General features: G+C 39.6%; 1 protein-coding gene across 2 annotated transcripts in view; it reads left to right on the top strand.

The window, feature by feature from the left end:
• The first annotated feature begins 10,850 nt into the window (after positions 1-10,850).
• LOC103475736 (transgelin-like) overlaps positions 10,851-14,065 on the top strand; it is a 6,087-nt gene continuing 2,872 nt past the window's right edge. The window contains exon 1 of one of the 2 annotated variants that reach the window (XM_008427573.2): positions 10,851-10,998. The gene's annotated coding sequence lies outside the window, so the exon portion shown is untranslated. Of the gene's footprint in view, positions 10,999-11,370; positions 11,473-14,065 lie in introns of those variants that run through there. The other variant, XM_008427574.1, reaches the window with a different exon arrangement.

A 14,065-nucleotide genomic window follows, 5' to 3' on the forward strand; every position in this document is an offset into this window, starting at 1 on the left:
TTTCAAGCATTTCTTAAATAAGCATATCCTTTTTTTTCCCACGTTACAATTATGCACATTCTGAGTTGCTCTTTTGCACAAAATCCCAGCAAAACACAGTAAAGGTTGTGGTTATAGTGTAGCAAAATGTGAACAAGTTTAAAGGGGTTTGCAAAAGTCCGCAACACAAAGACGCTCAGACCGCTACTTTACCATTTATTATTTAGCTCTTACAGATGATACATCTCTTAGAGAAACATGAACACACTCTTAGGGCTTCTCCTGATGAATTATTGATTTCTAATCTGTTCATATCAGGATATTACACTCTTGGGTAAACTTTGTTTTTTGTTCTCCCCATAAACCCAGCGCAAAAACTTTTCCTTTGTGCTTTTCCGCCATCAAAGCTTTCCGTGCGTTTGAGCAGTATAAATATCCCCGTCTGACGCCCACCACTGTTTCCCAGAGTCTGTGACTCATTCGGCAGGCAGGTGAGTTACTAGATGGGAGCTGATAATTCCAGTAATGAACGAGGTTACTCAGGGAGAGAACACAAAGGTGTGGGGGCGGCGAACCTTTTAGCGTTATTAAACCTTCAGTCGGCGCGCGAGGCGCGTGGTCACATCCTGGGGACACACCGGCGGCGGCGAGGGACCAGAGCAAGAGGAACAAAGGTGATGTGGAGGAGTGTTAATAAAATGGAGTGTCGGATATTATGTAAAGTAATGAAAGCTGTGTTTATTTATTCCCTACAAGCCACATATACTGACACACAGAAACCCCCGACTGACTCCGTTTGGTACATGCAGCCCAGCCTCCACAATTTAAAGCTCGCACACATGCAAACAAACTGAGCTCAAATGCTGACGCTTTGCTGAGGATGTGACCAGACCAGTTGCTGTGGCGACAGGAGGGCAGTAATGATGTTAAGCAGCCAAGAGACTACACCAGTGAAGAGCAGAAGCAGCCCTGGACTTTATCTCCTGTCGCTCCCTGGTGCCACACAGAGAACATTAAAGTCCACATTGATTTGTGCTGAAAGTTTGACACATGGCGAGCTGGGCTGGGTTCTCTGCTGCAGCTCTGCGGCTACAGAGCAAGTGCAGCTCTGAGTAGTTAGTTCCTGAAGATGCACTTATGATGTGAACGTTAAGTAGTGGCTAAATCCTATTTTCCACTGTTGCAGCAGTTTTCTGAGACACTACTTGCTTTTCGACAGGCTGATATAAAACATACCCACAAATGCTTCTCTCAAAACGTTTCTCTCTTTAATTCCGTGCCAAACTGTCATGATGAGTTTGTTAGCGGACTAAAATGCAGCAAGATGAGATGGCGAGTAGTCTAGAAGATTTAATGAAAAAACAATGAACCAAAAAAAAAAATCACAGAGAACCCAGGGAGCCAGAGTAGAACAAAAATCATAAATCCAATGGGGGAAAAAATGAGAATGTCAGGATACTGATGGGGATGTAATGGTATTAAACAAAAGAAAAGGAACCAGAAGGAAGGAAATGGAGAGAAGTGAATAAATACCGGGAGTGTGAATGCTGGAACAATGGAGCAGGATAATTGATTAACAGGTGTGGGTGGAAAGAGCAGCCGGCATATAGAGGAGAGACAGTGACAGAAGTGGGAACTAGAAAATTAAGTCTAACATGAAAAAATAAGTAGACAAGAAATAAACAAACTAGAATCACTAAAAAAGCACTGAATTAAAGTAAAACAGAAACAAGGCTGATCTAATGAAAAAAAAAAGAATACAGAATAAGCAAACACAAAAACAACCCAAACAACACAGGACATAACACAAACAGAATATTCATTTACTATACAGATCCACTACACAGAATTCAAGTTTTCCAAATGTATTTTTACAGCTTGCGAGAACTCAAAGTTCAGTTTCTCAAAAGGTTTGAGAAACTGCAGGTTTCTGCAAGGAGTGTGAGCCACAAAACGACCATTTGCAACATGTTATTGTTACAAAATCTGGCCGTTCGCAGAGGGAGGCATCCAAGCACATTAAAAAAAAGTTGAGTGGACGGAAAACGTATGGCAGAAAAAGTTGGACAAGGAACAGAACTAACCCACGACACTAAACTCACATTTGAAACACGTGAAGCTTCTATTTGCTCTCTTTACCTGATGCAAGAAAATAACAGTCCATCATTTAAACTCCTAAAGAATATATTAATGCAATCCACTTTTCCAAGAAGCATCAATAAATACATCCACAAACATCAATACATACAGAACAGCTTGACCTGGATGCTAATGAAATAAAGGAAACATGAACATGTCACTCCGCTGTCTTCCTGTATTGAGCTGGATTGGATAGAAAATCTCTCTGCTTTACCCACCAATGTGGATATTAGAGATTTTGTTGTGCCACTGAACACATTTCATTTATATATGGCTGCTCAGTCTTTGTATTGAACTGTTTCCCTGAAAACATTTTGATTTAAAGGGCTAAACTGTGCTGCCTCCTGCGTAAAAGAACAAAACGCTGCAAAAAAAAAAAACAAACTCTTGTATTGACAAATGAATCCAACACTGCTTTTATTCTCTAATCAGAATTAAAACAGCTCCTGATTTTGTCCTCGGCAGAGGCCACTGAATAGGGCAATGCATAATTCAGCCGCCTACTCTACTCAAGTGTGCAAATAGCTGGACAACAGCACAGGAATGATGATGAGAACAACCGTTTTCCATACAGAGCTACCATAGACACAAATTACATGTAGAAATATTTAAAAAATTGACAAGATTTTCCAGATTGCTTTTGCTATTTGAAGTGTTTGGAGAACTGAGGAGAAACCAAATCTGGGGATATTTATGAGACAGAATGGATGAAATATGTGACAAACTCTACAGCAAATGCAAACCAAAAGTTTTAGATGCTGAAAAGGTGAAGTGCTGTTTAATAGAGGCAAGCCGGCTGAAGCCAATCCTACTGGATTAATTAATTAATTGTCAAACGAAGACTTTGGTCAGAGTCATTTAGATGCTACTGCTAAGGGGTTTAGAGATGCTTTCTGTTTCGTACGTCAAAAGATCACAATGCAGCGATGCGTCAGAGAAGAGCTGCATGCAAATGTTGCAGCGTAGTGGACACAGGCAGCAATGCAGGTCAAAGATGAAAGTGGCCACAAGTGGGTGTTGCAAATGAAGTTTCATTTCTCTACTTTCACATTTCTGAACTTCAGACAATATTTGTTTTGTTTTTTTTAAACAGCACAGTCTGTGCTTCTAAACACCATCTGACTAAAAAGTTAGCGCATGGTTTATATTTAGTGTTCTACAAACAAAAAACTGAAAAACATATTTCATGCAATGGATATTCAGACTCCAGTTTACTTTAAGTTCATTACAGTTCCAGCTGCGAGTCTCTCCTGTCCGTTATCGCACATCAAGAGACTGAAATGCTTGGCAACTCTTTTTCGGAAACCAACTAAAACATGTTAACATCAAGCCACTGATTCTTAATTTATTTCACAAAGTTTAGTACGATTGTCCCCAGTTTACGGTGTAGTGCACTTTTCAGAGGCCATTTATTTTTAATAGGATCAAGTTGGTTTAGAAAGCTTTTTCAATCATCTTTTCAAAATTGCTTTTGTTTTTACCCAACTTATCTTTTATTTTAACATTTATTTATGATCTGAAACATTTAAGTGTCACAAAAAAAAGAGGATGCCTCCTTAGGGGACAGATACTTTTTCATGATACTGTAGGAAGTAATAAGACTGATAATAAGCGGCCGGCTTGTTACAGGAACTTGCCCGGGCCTCCTCATTAAATCTCTCTCTGCTCTGTGACCCGCTCCTTTAAGCTGATTTATTAATATGCCAACAATAACACGGCACGCGGAGGGGAATCATTTCATTATTTCTCTCCTGCGTTCCTTCAATATTTCCCTCTCTGCCACTTCCCTCACTCATAAAGATGAAATTGGACTTGGCTTATTCCTCTCTGGAGCCCGCTCCACTTCCACTCCCCTAATGGCTCCGTCCATCGGTTTATGTCAGTCTCTATTTTGCTCTCTGCAAGTGACTCTGACTCCTTTCGTGGGCTCAGTCTCTCTCTGCTCCTCCTTTCTCTCTGCCTCCATCTGGTCCTGCCCTCGTTTCTTCCCCGCCGCTTCCTCCACCTCTACATTTTTATCCTGCCCTCCTGCCATCCTCTGACCTTCTCCGTCCTCGCTCATCCAGACCCGCTCCGGCTCGTCCACCTGGATTTCCGCTCGGATCGACATTAATCTCAGTTATCTCTCCTCCCTCCTCGGTTTTTCTTCTTTCTTGTTTATAACTGTCAAAGCTGCTGAATCTCAGCCAGAGAGACCTGGGATGTCCCTGTTTCTGCATTAGGTTGAGACAGCTTTACCAAGGAATCTGAGCTGTTTTATTTCATTCGTTTTTGTTGTTTTCTTTTTGCTGCTCTGACATCACACTTACTTCTTTGGAAAAAAATATTTAGATAAGTAAGAGTATATGAAACGCATAATCGCATTAATTTAACCTACTCAGAGAAACAAAAAAATAATAATCAGTTCTGGTTTTGTGTTGTTCTTTTGAGCATCAGCATGGACACTCAGTGCATGTGTCTTTGCTCCCTTGCTGGATTCAGAAGGCTTTGGTGCGTTTTATTATTTAATTTTGTTAATCAAACCTATATGGAAAGCCAGATAAGGCTAAAAAATGGTACAACTGAGACCGGTCAGCTGGGATCCTGTTGAGAGGTTATAAGCAGTCAGTATCTACTTCTTTGAATGCTATCAGTTTGGATAAACACAGAATTTTGTCAAACCCACGTTTAGATTTATTTTATTTTACATCAGCTGTTAACTCTGTCTGATGGTTGATGCAAACACTATAAACTTTTATAAACTTTGTAACGTAAAATGTTGAACATGTTCAAATTTTGTAAAGTAAAGCAAAAAAAAGAAAAGAAAATATATATTAAAAAAATATGTTCAAGTCTGAAACAGGCTTCCTGTTGTATTCAGTTTATTCTCAATTTAAATAAAGCTGTCCTGCCAAAAGGTTTGTTGTAACAGAAGACGGTACGGCCGTGGCAGCAGATGAGAAATAATGTATGGTAGAAATAAAAATGAAAAAGATCCAGAATAATTACGATTAGTATAAATTAACACATTTATATGCTGCCTTTCCTTTCTGCCTTTACCAGATTTGGTCTCTGCCTGGTTTTTTTAGTCAGGTTTTGCAGATCATTTGGTAACAAACCATGATTTGACTGGATTTGATTTAGGTGTGTTGATCCTGGAAAAGAACGAAAGCAGGAAAGCAACTGGAGAGCTCTGACTTTGGAAACCATAGAGATGACATTACAGGAGTTTATAAAAGCACATGCAATCTTTAGATTTAAGAAAAATCCTGAGCCCCATTCAGCTGACTCTTTTAGTCCGATGCTTCATGACAAAGAAGAAACTACCATGTTTGTCTGAACTACAGGTGGGAAGGTGACTGCTCTACAGAAGAAAAGCACTTCAAAAAATACACACATTTCTCTTTAACTCTTAAGGAAAGTCAAAACAATCCTTACACTCAAGTTCCCTTTTCACACCCATCCCCCATCTATGCTCCTCTATCAGATCGATACACAGAGGTCATATAAATTACGTCCGATCTTCACTTACAGCATGTTGCTGCCGTCCATCAGCTGTGGTCAGTCGATACATTTGGTTAGGATACGGACGTCATCGCTGCTGCAGCCACAGCCTCTGCTTTAAAACAAAAGAACGGGGCAGGATCACCTAATTTGGAACGAGACCAAACAGTCACTGCAGGGCAAATGGGTATTTTCTGCTCAACTGGCTCCCGCCTCGGAGCGACGGTTACAGTGGGGAGGTGGGGAGGATGAGATTTATATGGACATCCAGGGGTCAGCTGAGAGCACAGGGAGAATAATTGTCAGCAATTGTTTGATTACTGCACACTTAAGCTCGACGAATTGCAGAAGCGGTCCTGTTATGTCATCGATAAACAAGCTTTTGCGGAACATCTGAGATCGCATTGTGCAGATAGTAGTCATACCTGCTGCAGCGAACTCGACTCTGAATGTTTCCGTCTATGTCTTATCGATCCTGTGCTACAGGATCACTGCACAGATCTTTGCGGTCTCCAATGAGCAAATATATTGCTGCAATAAAAATTTTTTTTTTTGGTACGTGCAGATTAAAGCTGCACATAGCTTTAAACTATGTGCAGGAAAGTATTAATACCAGACACTTCCTTAGTTTATTTTTGCCACTGGTTCGTTATCCTTGCAGCTGTGAGCGGAGGACTGGGTAAAACATAATTTATCATTGGTCATCTGGAGCTCAGAATGACATTTAGCATGCATGAAGGGTTCTAATTTTATTTTTTAAAGAGCTGCGATAAATAGGGGGTCCTTTTCCACTCGTTAGCCAAAAACCTACTTCTAGCAGTTCAACATCATGTTGGCATTCTTTATTTTGCTGGCAGTTTGGCCATTAGAGCGTTTACAAAACTATGCAAAGAATCGAGAGTCCAGAATAACCAAGACTGCAGAAAATGGATTACTTTTACTCGCTTAGCTTTTTTTTTTATCATCATAATTATAGTCTGAATCATAAAACCTAACAGATGATTTTCCTGCTTTTAGCTTATAGCACATGCCTCATTTATGTCAGTGAATACTTGCAAACGCATCCATACTTCTTGAGCTTTTCTTCACACTTTGTCACTTTTCAAGCATAAATTTCAGCTATTGGGACTAACACAGAGAAGAGATTATTATGAATGGGATAATGACCTGTCTGCTGCATTCCTTGTTTTTCAAGATGCTGTTTGTTCATCGATGTCCAGTAGCAGCAGAATGTTTGGTTTTATTAAATTACACACAAGTGAGAGTTGTTTGCCAACTATGAAAATTCCTAAGAAATATTGTTGCAATGGATTTAATTAAAGGGTATCAGAGCAACAGGGACTGGAGAAAAATGCATCAAGYGCTTTATTCATTWWAAAWWTTTTTTGCAAAAAATATTTTAAAAATGATGTMTTTTCCCTTCCACTTTGAAACCGTGTGCTACTTTGTGATGGTCTGTTACATAAAATCTAATCAAAATACAATAAATCTTGTGGCTGTAAAGTGAAAAAATGTGAAACAGTTAACTGGGAATAAATACTTTCGTAAGGCGCTCTTGATTTCCTCCAACTACGTCGATTTAATTGTTTATTTTCCAAATTTGAAGCAGTAATTTGCCTTTATTAAATGAGACACTGATCTCAGTGAGAGAGACTCTGGGCACTAAGCACATCATAAAGTTAGCTTCTTTTTTTGGTTTCACTAGAATTTGGCTGTAAAATAATGCACATATTGTTGAAACAAACACCTGATTATCTGCTGATGGAAGGCAGTAAAACTTAATGTATGTGGTAATGGAGATCAATAGACCTGCAGGAGAGAGCAGCAGCAGCACTGCAGCACTGCTCCGTGTCGTGCAGACTCTCGGTTATTGTTTATGTGTCCAGCTGTTTTGGCCCAAAGAAAGCCCACTTCACTCCAAGTGTTTTCACCATTCTGAAACTCAAGAAGTCACTTAAGCAGATCTTACAGGACTACGTGATGCGTTCCTGGATGTGAGCCAAAAACAAGAAACAAAAAAGCASGAGCGGACTTAAATCATTCGCCTCCAAGGTTGAAAGCAACAAAACACTTAACTGCTTTTCTCCGACCGTCCCCTGAGCTGCAATTCATCATCTCAGCCTGTGCGGTTCCTTTGTGTCCAGCGGGCTCAAATTTTACACCCTGATGACCGCACAGCGCTCTGACCACCGGCCGGCTCTTTTTCAATTAGCAGCTTTCGGTTTGATCATTATCACCCAGCGGTGTGTCTGTCTGAGTTTAGTTTAATAAAATGACCTGCGTTAACTCATCTGTATGTTCTGGGGCTGAATGTTTTCCAAACCTGTCATATTTATGATGTTTTGGGAAAAAAGGAGTCGCAGTGTTAGAATGAAGAATGAGACGGCTGAGCGAACRATGCTGAACTCTTTCTCATCTTCTAAACTTCTTACCACCGTATGCATTACATATAGTAAGGTTTAAATGAGTMATTTTGTGTAGCATGCTGATTAAAGCACATMGACTTTACTTTAATGTTATGACCTCTTGTTTTTCTCCTGTTGAAGAACAAGAAGTAGGCCTCCATGTCATGCCACGTCTCTATCCCAATAAAAACAGGAAGCCATGTACTGCTAAATACAATTCCCTGAATATTATAATCAATCTTAAAAAAGTAAAAATTTACATTCATTTCTATTTATTTTGAACTGTAGGGGGTATCAGTAGGTGTGGAACTGGTGATTTAGTAAAAAAAATAATACAATGTATTTTTTTTTTTACTTTTCTGCCCACTAAATAATGCACTTTTTTGTGTTTTTTTTGTAATTTGTCCAATGAGCAAATATATTGCTGCAATAAATTTCTTTTTTTTTTTTTTATCTTAAGACTTCCTGTATCTCGTTACCAAGGAAGCCAATAATTGTCTATCTGCTTTGTTTTGCATGTATTWTACTCCATTTGTCTTCAGAAAGAGAAATATGCAGTATTTAAATATAGCTAACTACTAACGCTACCTTGATGTTAGCTATAATGTTTAAGTTCCTGTTTGTTTTGTAATATGGTTGTTCTTTAAAGCTATTTCTTATCGTGATCAGCACAGCTGTCCTCAATCAATAATCACTCTCTCCACTATTTATACTTCCTGGTTGTCTTTCATCTCCTTTGTTTCCTGTCTGTTCATCTTGAGCTGCTGTGCTGYCTGAGGTTTGACTAGTTTCTCTTTCCTTTAATTGCTGTTCAATTTTCGAAGTCTCTGAAAACTAGAATACTGCCTGCTTTTGAGTCTGTCATCTTGACACGACACAGTAGAGACAAAAAGGAGCACAAGTTGYTCTGACTTTAACAATTGCGGGGAGGCAAACAAGGATCTGACTGCTATTGCCAACCTTGTCCACCAGATGTTGCTAACGAGCAGGAACAAGCAGCTTAGTGTCGAGGATGAAAACGCAGCAAAGACAATCTGATTCGGAGAAGGACAAAGGTTTAAACATGAGGGCATTAAGGATAGAAAGTGTAACGAAATGTTCAAAAACCAATGTCACACAAAGGTTACTGGTTGAACTGTGGTTGGGGCGGAGAGGAAACTGTGGTTTAGAGGATTTTTGCTTTCACTTCAGCTTCACCTTCCTACATGTTGAATTTCCCATCTCTCTGTCTACTATATATTTGTACAGTGTTGACATTTATTTTATTAACATGGACCACCACAAAGGACAATTTCAGGAAGTGTAAATGTGCAATCTACCCCCATGAATCTTTGCATTGTAAAAAGGCCTTTGCTGCAATTTCAGCTGCATGTCATCTAGAGTGTTTCCAAAGCCTTRCACATCTACAGAATGGCTTTAAAGAAACATTTAATGCTACAAAACATGTAAAAGGTTTCAGAATGTCTTATTATTCAAAAAGTATTACAGTTGTTTAGTTTGCCAGTGTCCTGTCYAGCAGGGCTGCTGGACGATTTCATCTTTCTCAGGCCAGAAACCTTTTACTGTTGGTGCTAAATTTGACTGGCAGCCAAACAGAAAGGCGAGCATGGCAAATAGCATTTCACTAAATTAAGTTTTATATTTTAGAATGACTGAAAAACATCAGATTAAAATTTTTAGTTTTTCCTGATCTTCCCTCAAACTTGCTGGGGCCTCCTACTTTGACGAACACTGTTCTAGGTGTGCTGGCTAGTTTTGCGCCACACACTATTTTGCATGTAGCCCACACTACTTCCACATGTTTTCAATGGGCCTCTATGGGGTAAGAGGCTAACTGAACAGCAAATTTGAGCCTTTCTTCTTGCCACACTCAAATCTGAGGAGAGACCGATCGATAATCTAGTTTTTGCTGGATAGCTGCAGCTCCTCCAGAGCTGCCACTGGCCTCTTGGCTGCCTCGGTTGTTATCCTAACCCAGGTAGCTCTCGGTGGTCACAYGCTTCCCACTTTCAGATGTTGAATTGAAAAGTTCCCTGCAACATCTTGAAGGTACTCTAGTGAATGCCAAGGCGAACTGGCAGTGAACTTTTCATCATGTGCAGAAAGAAKGAAACGTGATTCTAAATCACAACCTGCCTGTTGGTGAGACAAATTGTGTCCTGTATGGGTTTTAATGGATCAGAGGAGTTGATTCGTGATGAGCTTCGACACTGCGTGTTTCTTGGAGCGTAATCGCATCAGAAACGATCCCATATCTTTATGACAGGTTCACACTTGCTGCTACCATCAAGAGATGAGAAGGCTGGAATGCTCCAGAGGGGGAAACATCTCTGCTTGTTTACTAAAATGAAGAGCCAGTCTGAATTTTTGTTTCATGACCTATTCCTCTTGTTCATCTTGACGAGGATGGGGGGGAGGTTTCCGTTTCATAGCCGCCGGTTCTCTGTTTTAGTTTCAGACGAGCTTTTTAAGAACCACAAACGCCAATTAAAGAAGCGGTGCATAATCTCCCACATGTGCTTCATCGCTCTTTAATTACAGCAACTCCCTTCTCTCTGCTCCTTAAGCTTCACCCGTCTGGAGGATGTTATCGCCCCTGCCTCGCCTCCCCTCCCCTGCTTAATCCCATCTTGTTCTCCTGTGGTTGAGTGGGAAATTTGGAGAATTCTTTTCAGCGACCACGCCACACTCAAGTCACATGTTCTGCTTTTAATCCCCCCCCCCCCTTCCTGTCCTTTTCCTAAATAAGGAATTTCAATTTTAGTGAGGAAACAAAGTTGGAGCCCTCTGGGCGGGTCATGGAGTGAAATGAGAGGGTCTGAAGGCGTAACTGTTTGCTCGCTCGCTCTCTCTCTCTCCTTTGTCAGACAGGAGGAGGTGTTGCTGTTTTTCTGCTGGCAGTACACTTTGCAACCGAGCCGTGGAGGGAACAGGAAAACACAGCAGCACAAGGCCAAGTTCACTTCTATCCACCTGAAAGCTACAACACAACGTGAGTAAAATCACTTGATTTTCCTTTTCAAATCTGAGATCTTTCTGGTTGTTCGGCTTCCTTTTTGTTTGCTGTGGATTATTCCATACAGGGAGAATGAAAACGAGTTCAATAATTCAAGCACCCCACCCTCTTTCTTGCTTTCATTCCTTCTCTCTGCTGTTTAATTATGCACAGGTTTGGAAAAAATGCTCATGTATTCCTTCAGGTTCAACCTCTTCAAGTTGGAATCGTCTATTTTAACCATCTTTTGCTTCACACACTGAAACACGAGAGTCTAATTCAGGAAGTAAATGCAGAACATTATCCATCATGTGCCTCAAGTTAAGCATGAGGTTTTTTTTTTTTTTTTTTTTTTTTTTTTTTTTAGAGAGTGTATGAGAGAAGTCAGGCCTGGCAGAAATTAAACGAAAGCTGATATCGGCCCCTTTACTTGGATCCGTTATGTGATCTTCTCAAACTCTGTTGCAACAAGTAAGTTGTGAAACGCTTCGTTTAACAGAAGATTGCAAGTTATGATATGAGAGTGTAGGAGCGCTGGTGGAAATTAAAGTAACGGTCTCACAGATGCAAGACCGTTGCAGGGTCTTCCGAGTTTCAGGTATAAAGAAGTATCTTTAGGCAAACGTTGGTGGAAATGTGTTTAACACTAGGAACAAATGTGTACACATGAATTTGTCATTTTATTTGATAGAAAAGCAGGTGAGATTTAACTTTCGCTAATGGCTTGCTGCAGATCTGTTGCATATTGATCAATTATAGAGAACTWTCAGTAAACTCATAACGTGTGATTTGAAACCATAAGTATAAACGGTTATGGTTTCAGAACCAGTTTACAGAAATGGATTTGCACCACTTCTACATTTTGACGTACTAACAGTGATGCAGGATTCAATTGGTGCCACAAAAAAACATAATCTGGATTCTGATTGCGTCTCATAATCCAAATAACCAAACATTATTGGGTGTGTCACTTTATATTGCCATGTAAAAATAATCGCATAACTATTTCTTGTTATAGGATTTGTAAAAGGGCACTTTATCCACCCTGAAAGCGTGCCCCTTTGAGTTTTAAAACTAGATTAACTTGATGGTGCATAAACAAGACTGAGATTAGTCGGATTCCTCACCATAATCCTCTTCTATACAATACGTCTAAGATTTCAGATTGTTGTTTTTCTGGATRTAATCAACATAGAATAATGGCGTAGCCCCTCTCCCACTGTTGCTGAATATAGCTGCCTGAAAGACTACTTCTCCTTATAAGAATGAAAGTTTAGCTGTGAAACAAAAACGAAGAGCTCTCTTAAATGAATTTCAGCAGAAAGTCTGACTAGTTTGTGTATATATATGTGTATATATATATATATATATTTTTTTTTTTTTTCACAAAGTGTAATGATGGATAAAAAGAAACTCAACATGTTGTGKATTTTAAATCTAAAGCTCTAATATTTTCTCTCCTAGATATTACATCTATGTTTTTTGACAGGAGTTTGACACTTTTGGTGCTTTCAAAAAAAAAATCCTGTACATTTCTTTCAGCACTTGATGCTGAAACTATAAAACTGCACTAAATTTGCTTCAAAAATTTCGTATTGTTCCTTATCTACACATTTTGTTTGCTCATGCTTTAAAATAAAGCCACACTGAACTTGAACACGATTAAACATTTAAATATATAGATGTCCTGTGTGACCTTGGCAGTAGAGTTGATATGACTGTCACTGATTACAAGATGTTCCCAGCAGCCGCTCCCTGCTTTTTAAGGAGCAAAAATCCTCATGAAACGTTTCTAAATCCCCCAGTCCGACACATAAACACACAACTGGCTTGGAAACAATGCAATTTGCTCAAAACGTGCCGTGTAATCTGAGAGTTTACATTGACTTTGTCATCCTCAATTTCTCACTGAGAATAAGTCCTGATGTTTGCAGCTGCAGCTTGTTAACCCGGGCATGCCAGAACATCCCTGATGAAACTCCGATTGAGAAACACACTTTAGATGGTTTGGGGATTTTTTTTTTATTTTTATTTTTCTACACTTGTTGCAACAAACTAGTGGAATAATTTAGAGGACAGGAAGAGATCCATCTGGTGGTGCAACCACTGAGACCATAAAAAAATAAATAAAAAGACGATGTGCAAGTGATTAGCTGTTTCTGTGAGGATGATGTGTTAAGCTATCATCACTTATTGTGCAAGTCTGAGTGTTTTGTGTTGCAATGGACAAAATAGGTGTGTCTTTCTGCACCAGAGAACCTAATATGTCTCATGGATCAAATTTGAAGCCAATCCTCCTGTAAAAACCCACAAGCACATGCTTGCATTGATATTTACTTACAAAACATCACTTTTCTTCTGCACACTATTTAACAAAAAAAATAAAAATCAGGAAGACTTTCCCATCACTTCTAAACATGTGCATAATGTTATCTGGAGTCAGTCATGGAAAACCAGAAATTGCAGGGTTTTGCATCGTTGACCTGCTTCCACACAGGCTGAGTATTGTTACAATTTAGCGGGCTGAATGCAGTGTTTGTCATTTTGAAGCCGGTTCCTATAGTGACGAGTGTAGTGTTTTGTTTAGATTCCTCCGTACACATAGCTACTTTTGTGAGGAAGGGGGGAAGGAAGTGACAGCAGAGTGAGCAAACAGGATGCAGGGAGCAGGGCGGTTCGACAGGAAGTTCATACAGCATTAATAAGTGAGACAGGCCAGCCACAATTACTCGCAGAGAGCAACCGGGTTGTAATYCGCAAGACATCCATCACTTTAATTTTCTCGTGTTTGTTGGATAATTACACTGCCATGGCCTGGATAATGAAAACACCACCACTCATTGTTCTGGACAAGATTTACAGTCGAAAGTTAAATGTGTTTTGTATTGTAGAAGAGGACGCAGACTGTATTCCTATAAAGTTTCCAGAGAATTCATTGTTCCTCATTCCTTTTTTTTTGTTGTTTGTTTTTTATTTTTATTGAGATCAACTGGTTTTATCTTTATAGTGTAATATACGTGCTTAAAGTGGCTTTTAAAAGCGCACGTCCGCTTTTGGTGCATTC

Source organism: Poecilia reticulata, linkage group LG14 (assembly GCF_000633615.1).
Source record: "Poecilia reticulata strain Guanapo linkage group LG14, Guppy_female_1.0+MT, whole genome shotgun sequence".
In the NCBI taxonomy this organism is placed as follows: Eukaryota; Metazoa; Chordata; class Actinopteri; order Cyprinodontiformes; family Poeciliidae; genus Poecilia; species Poecilia reticulata.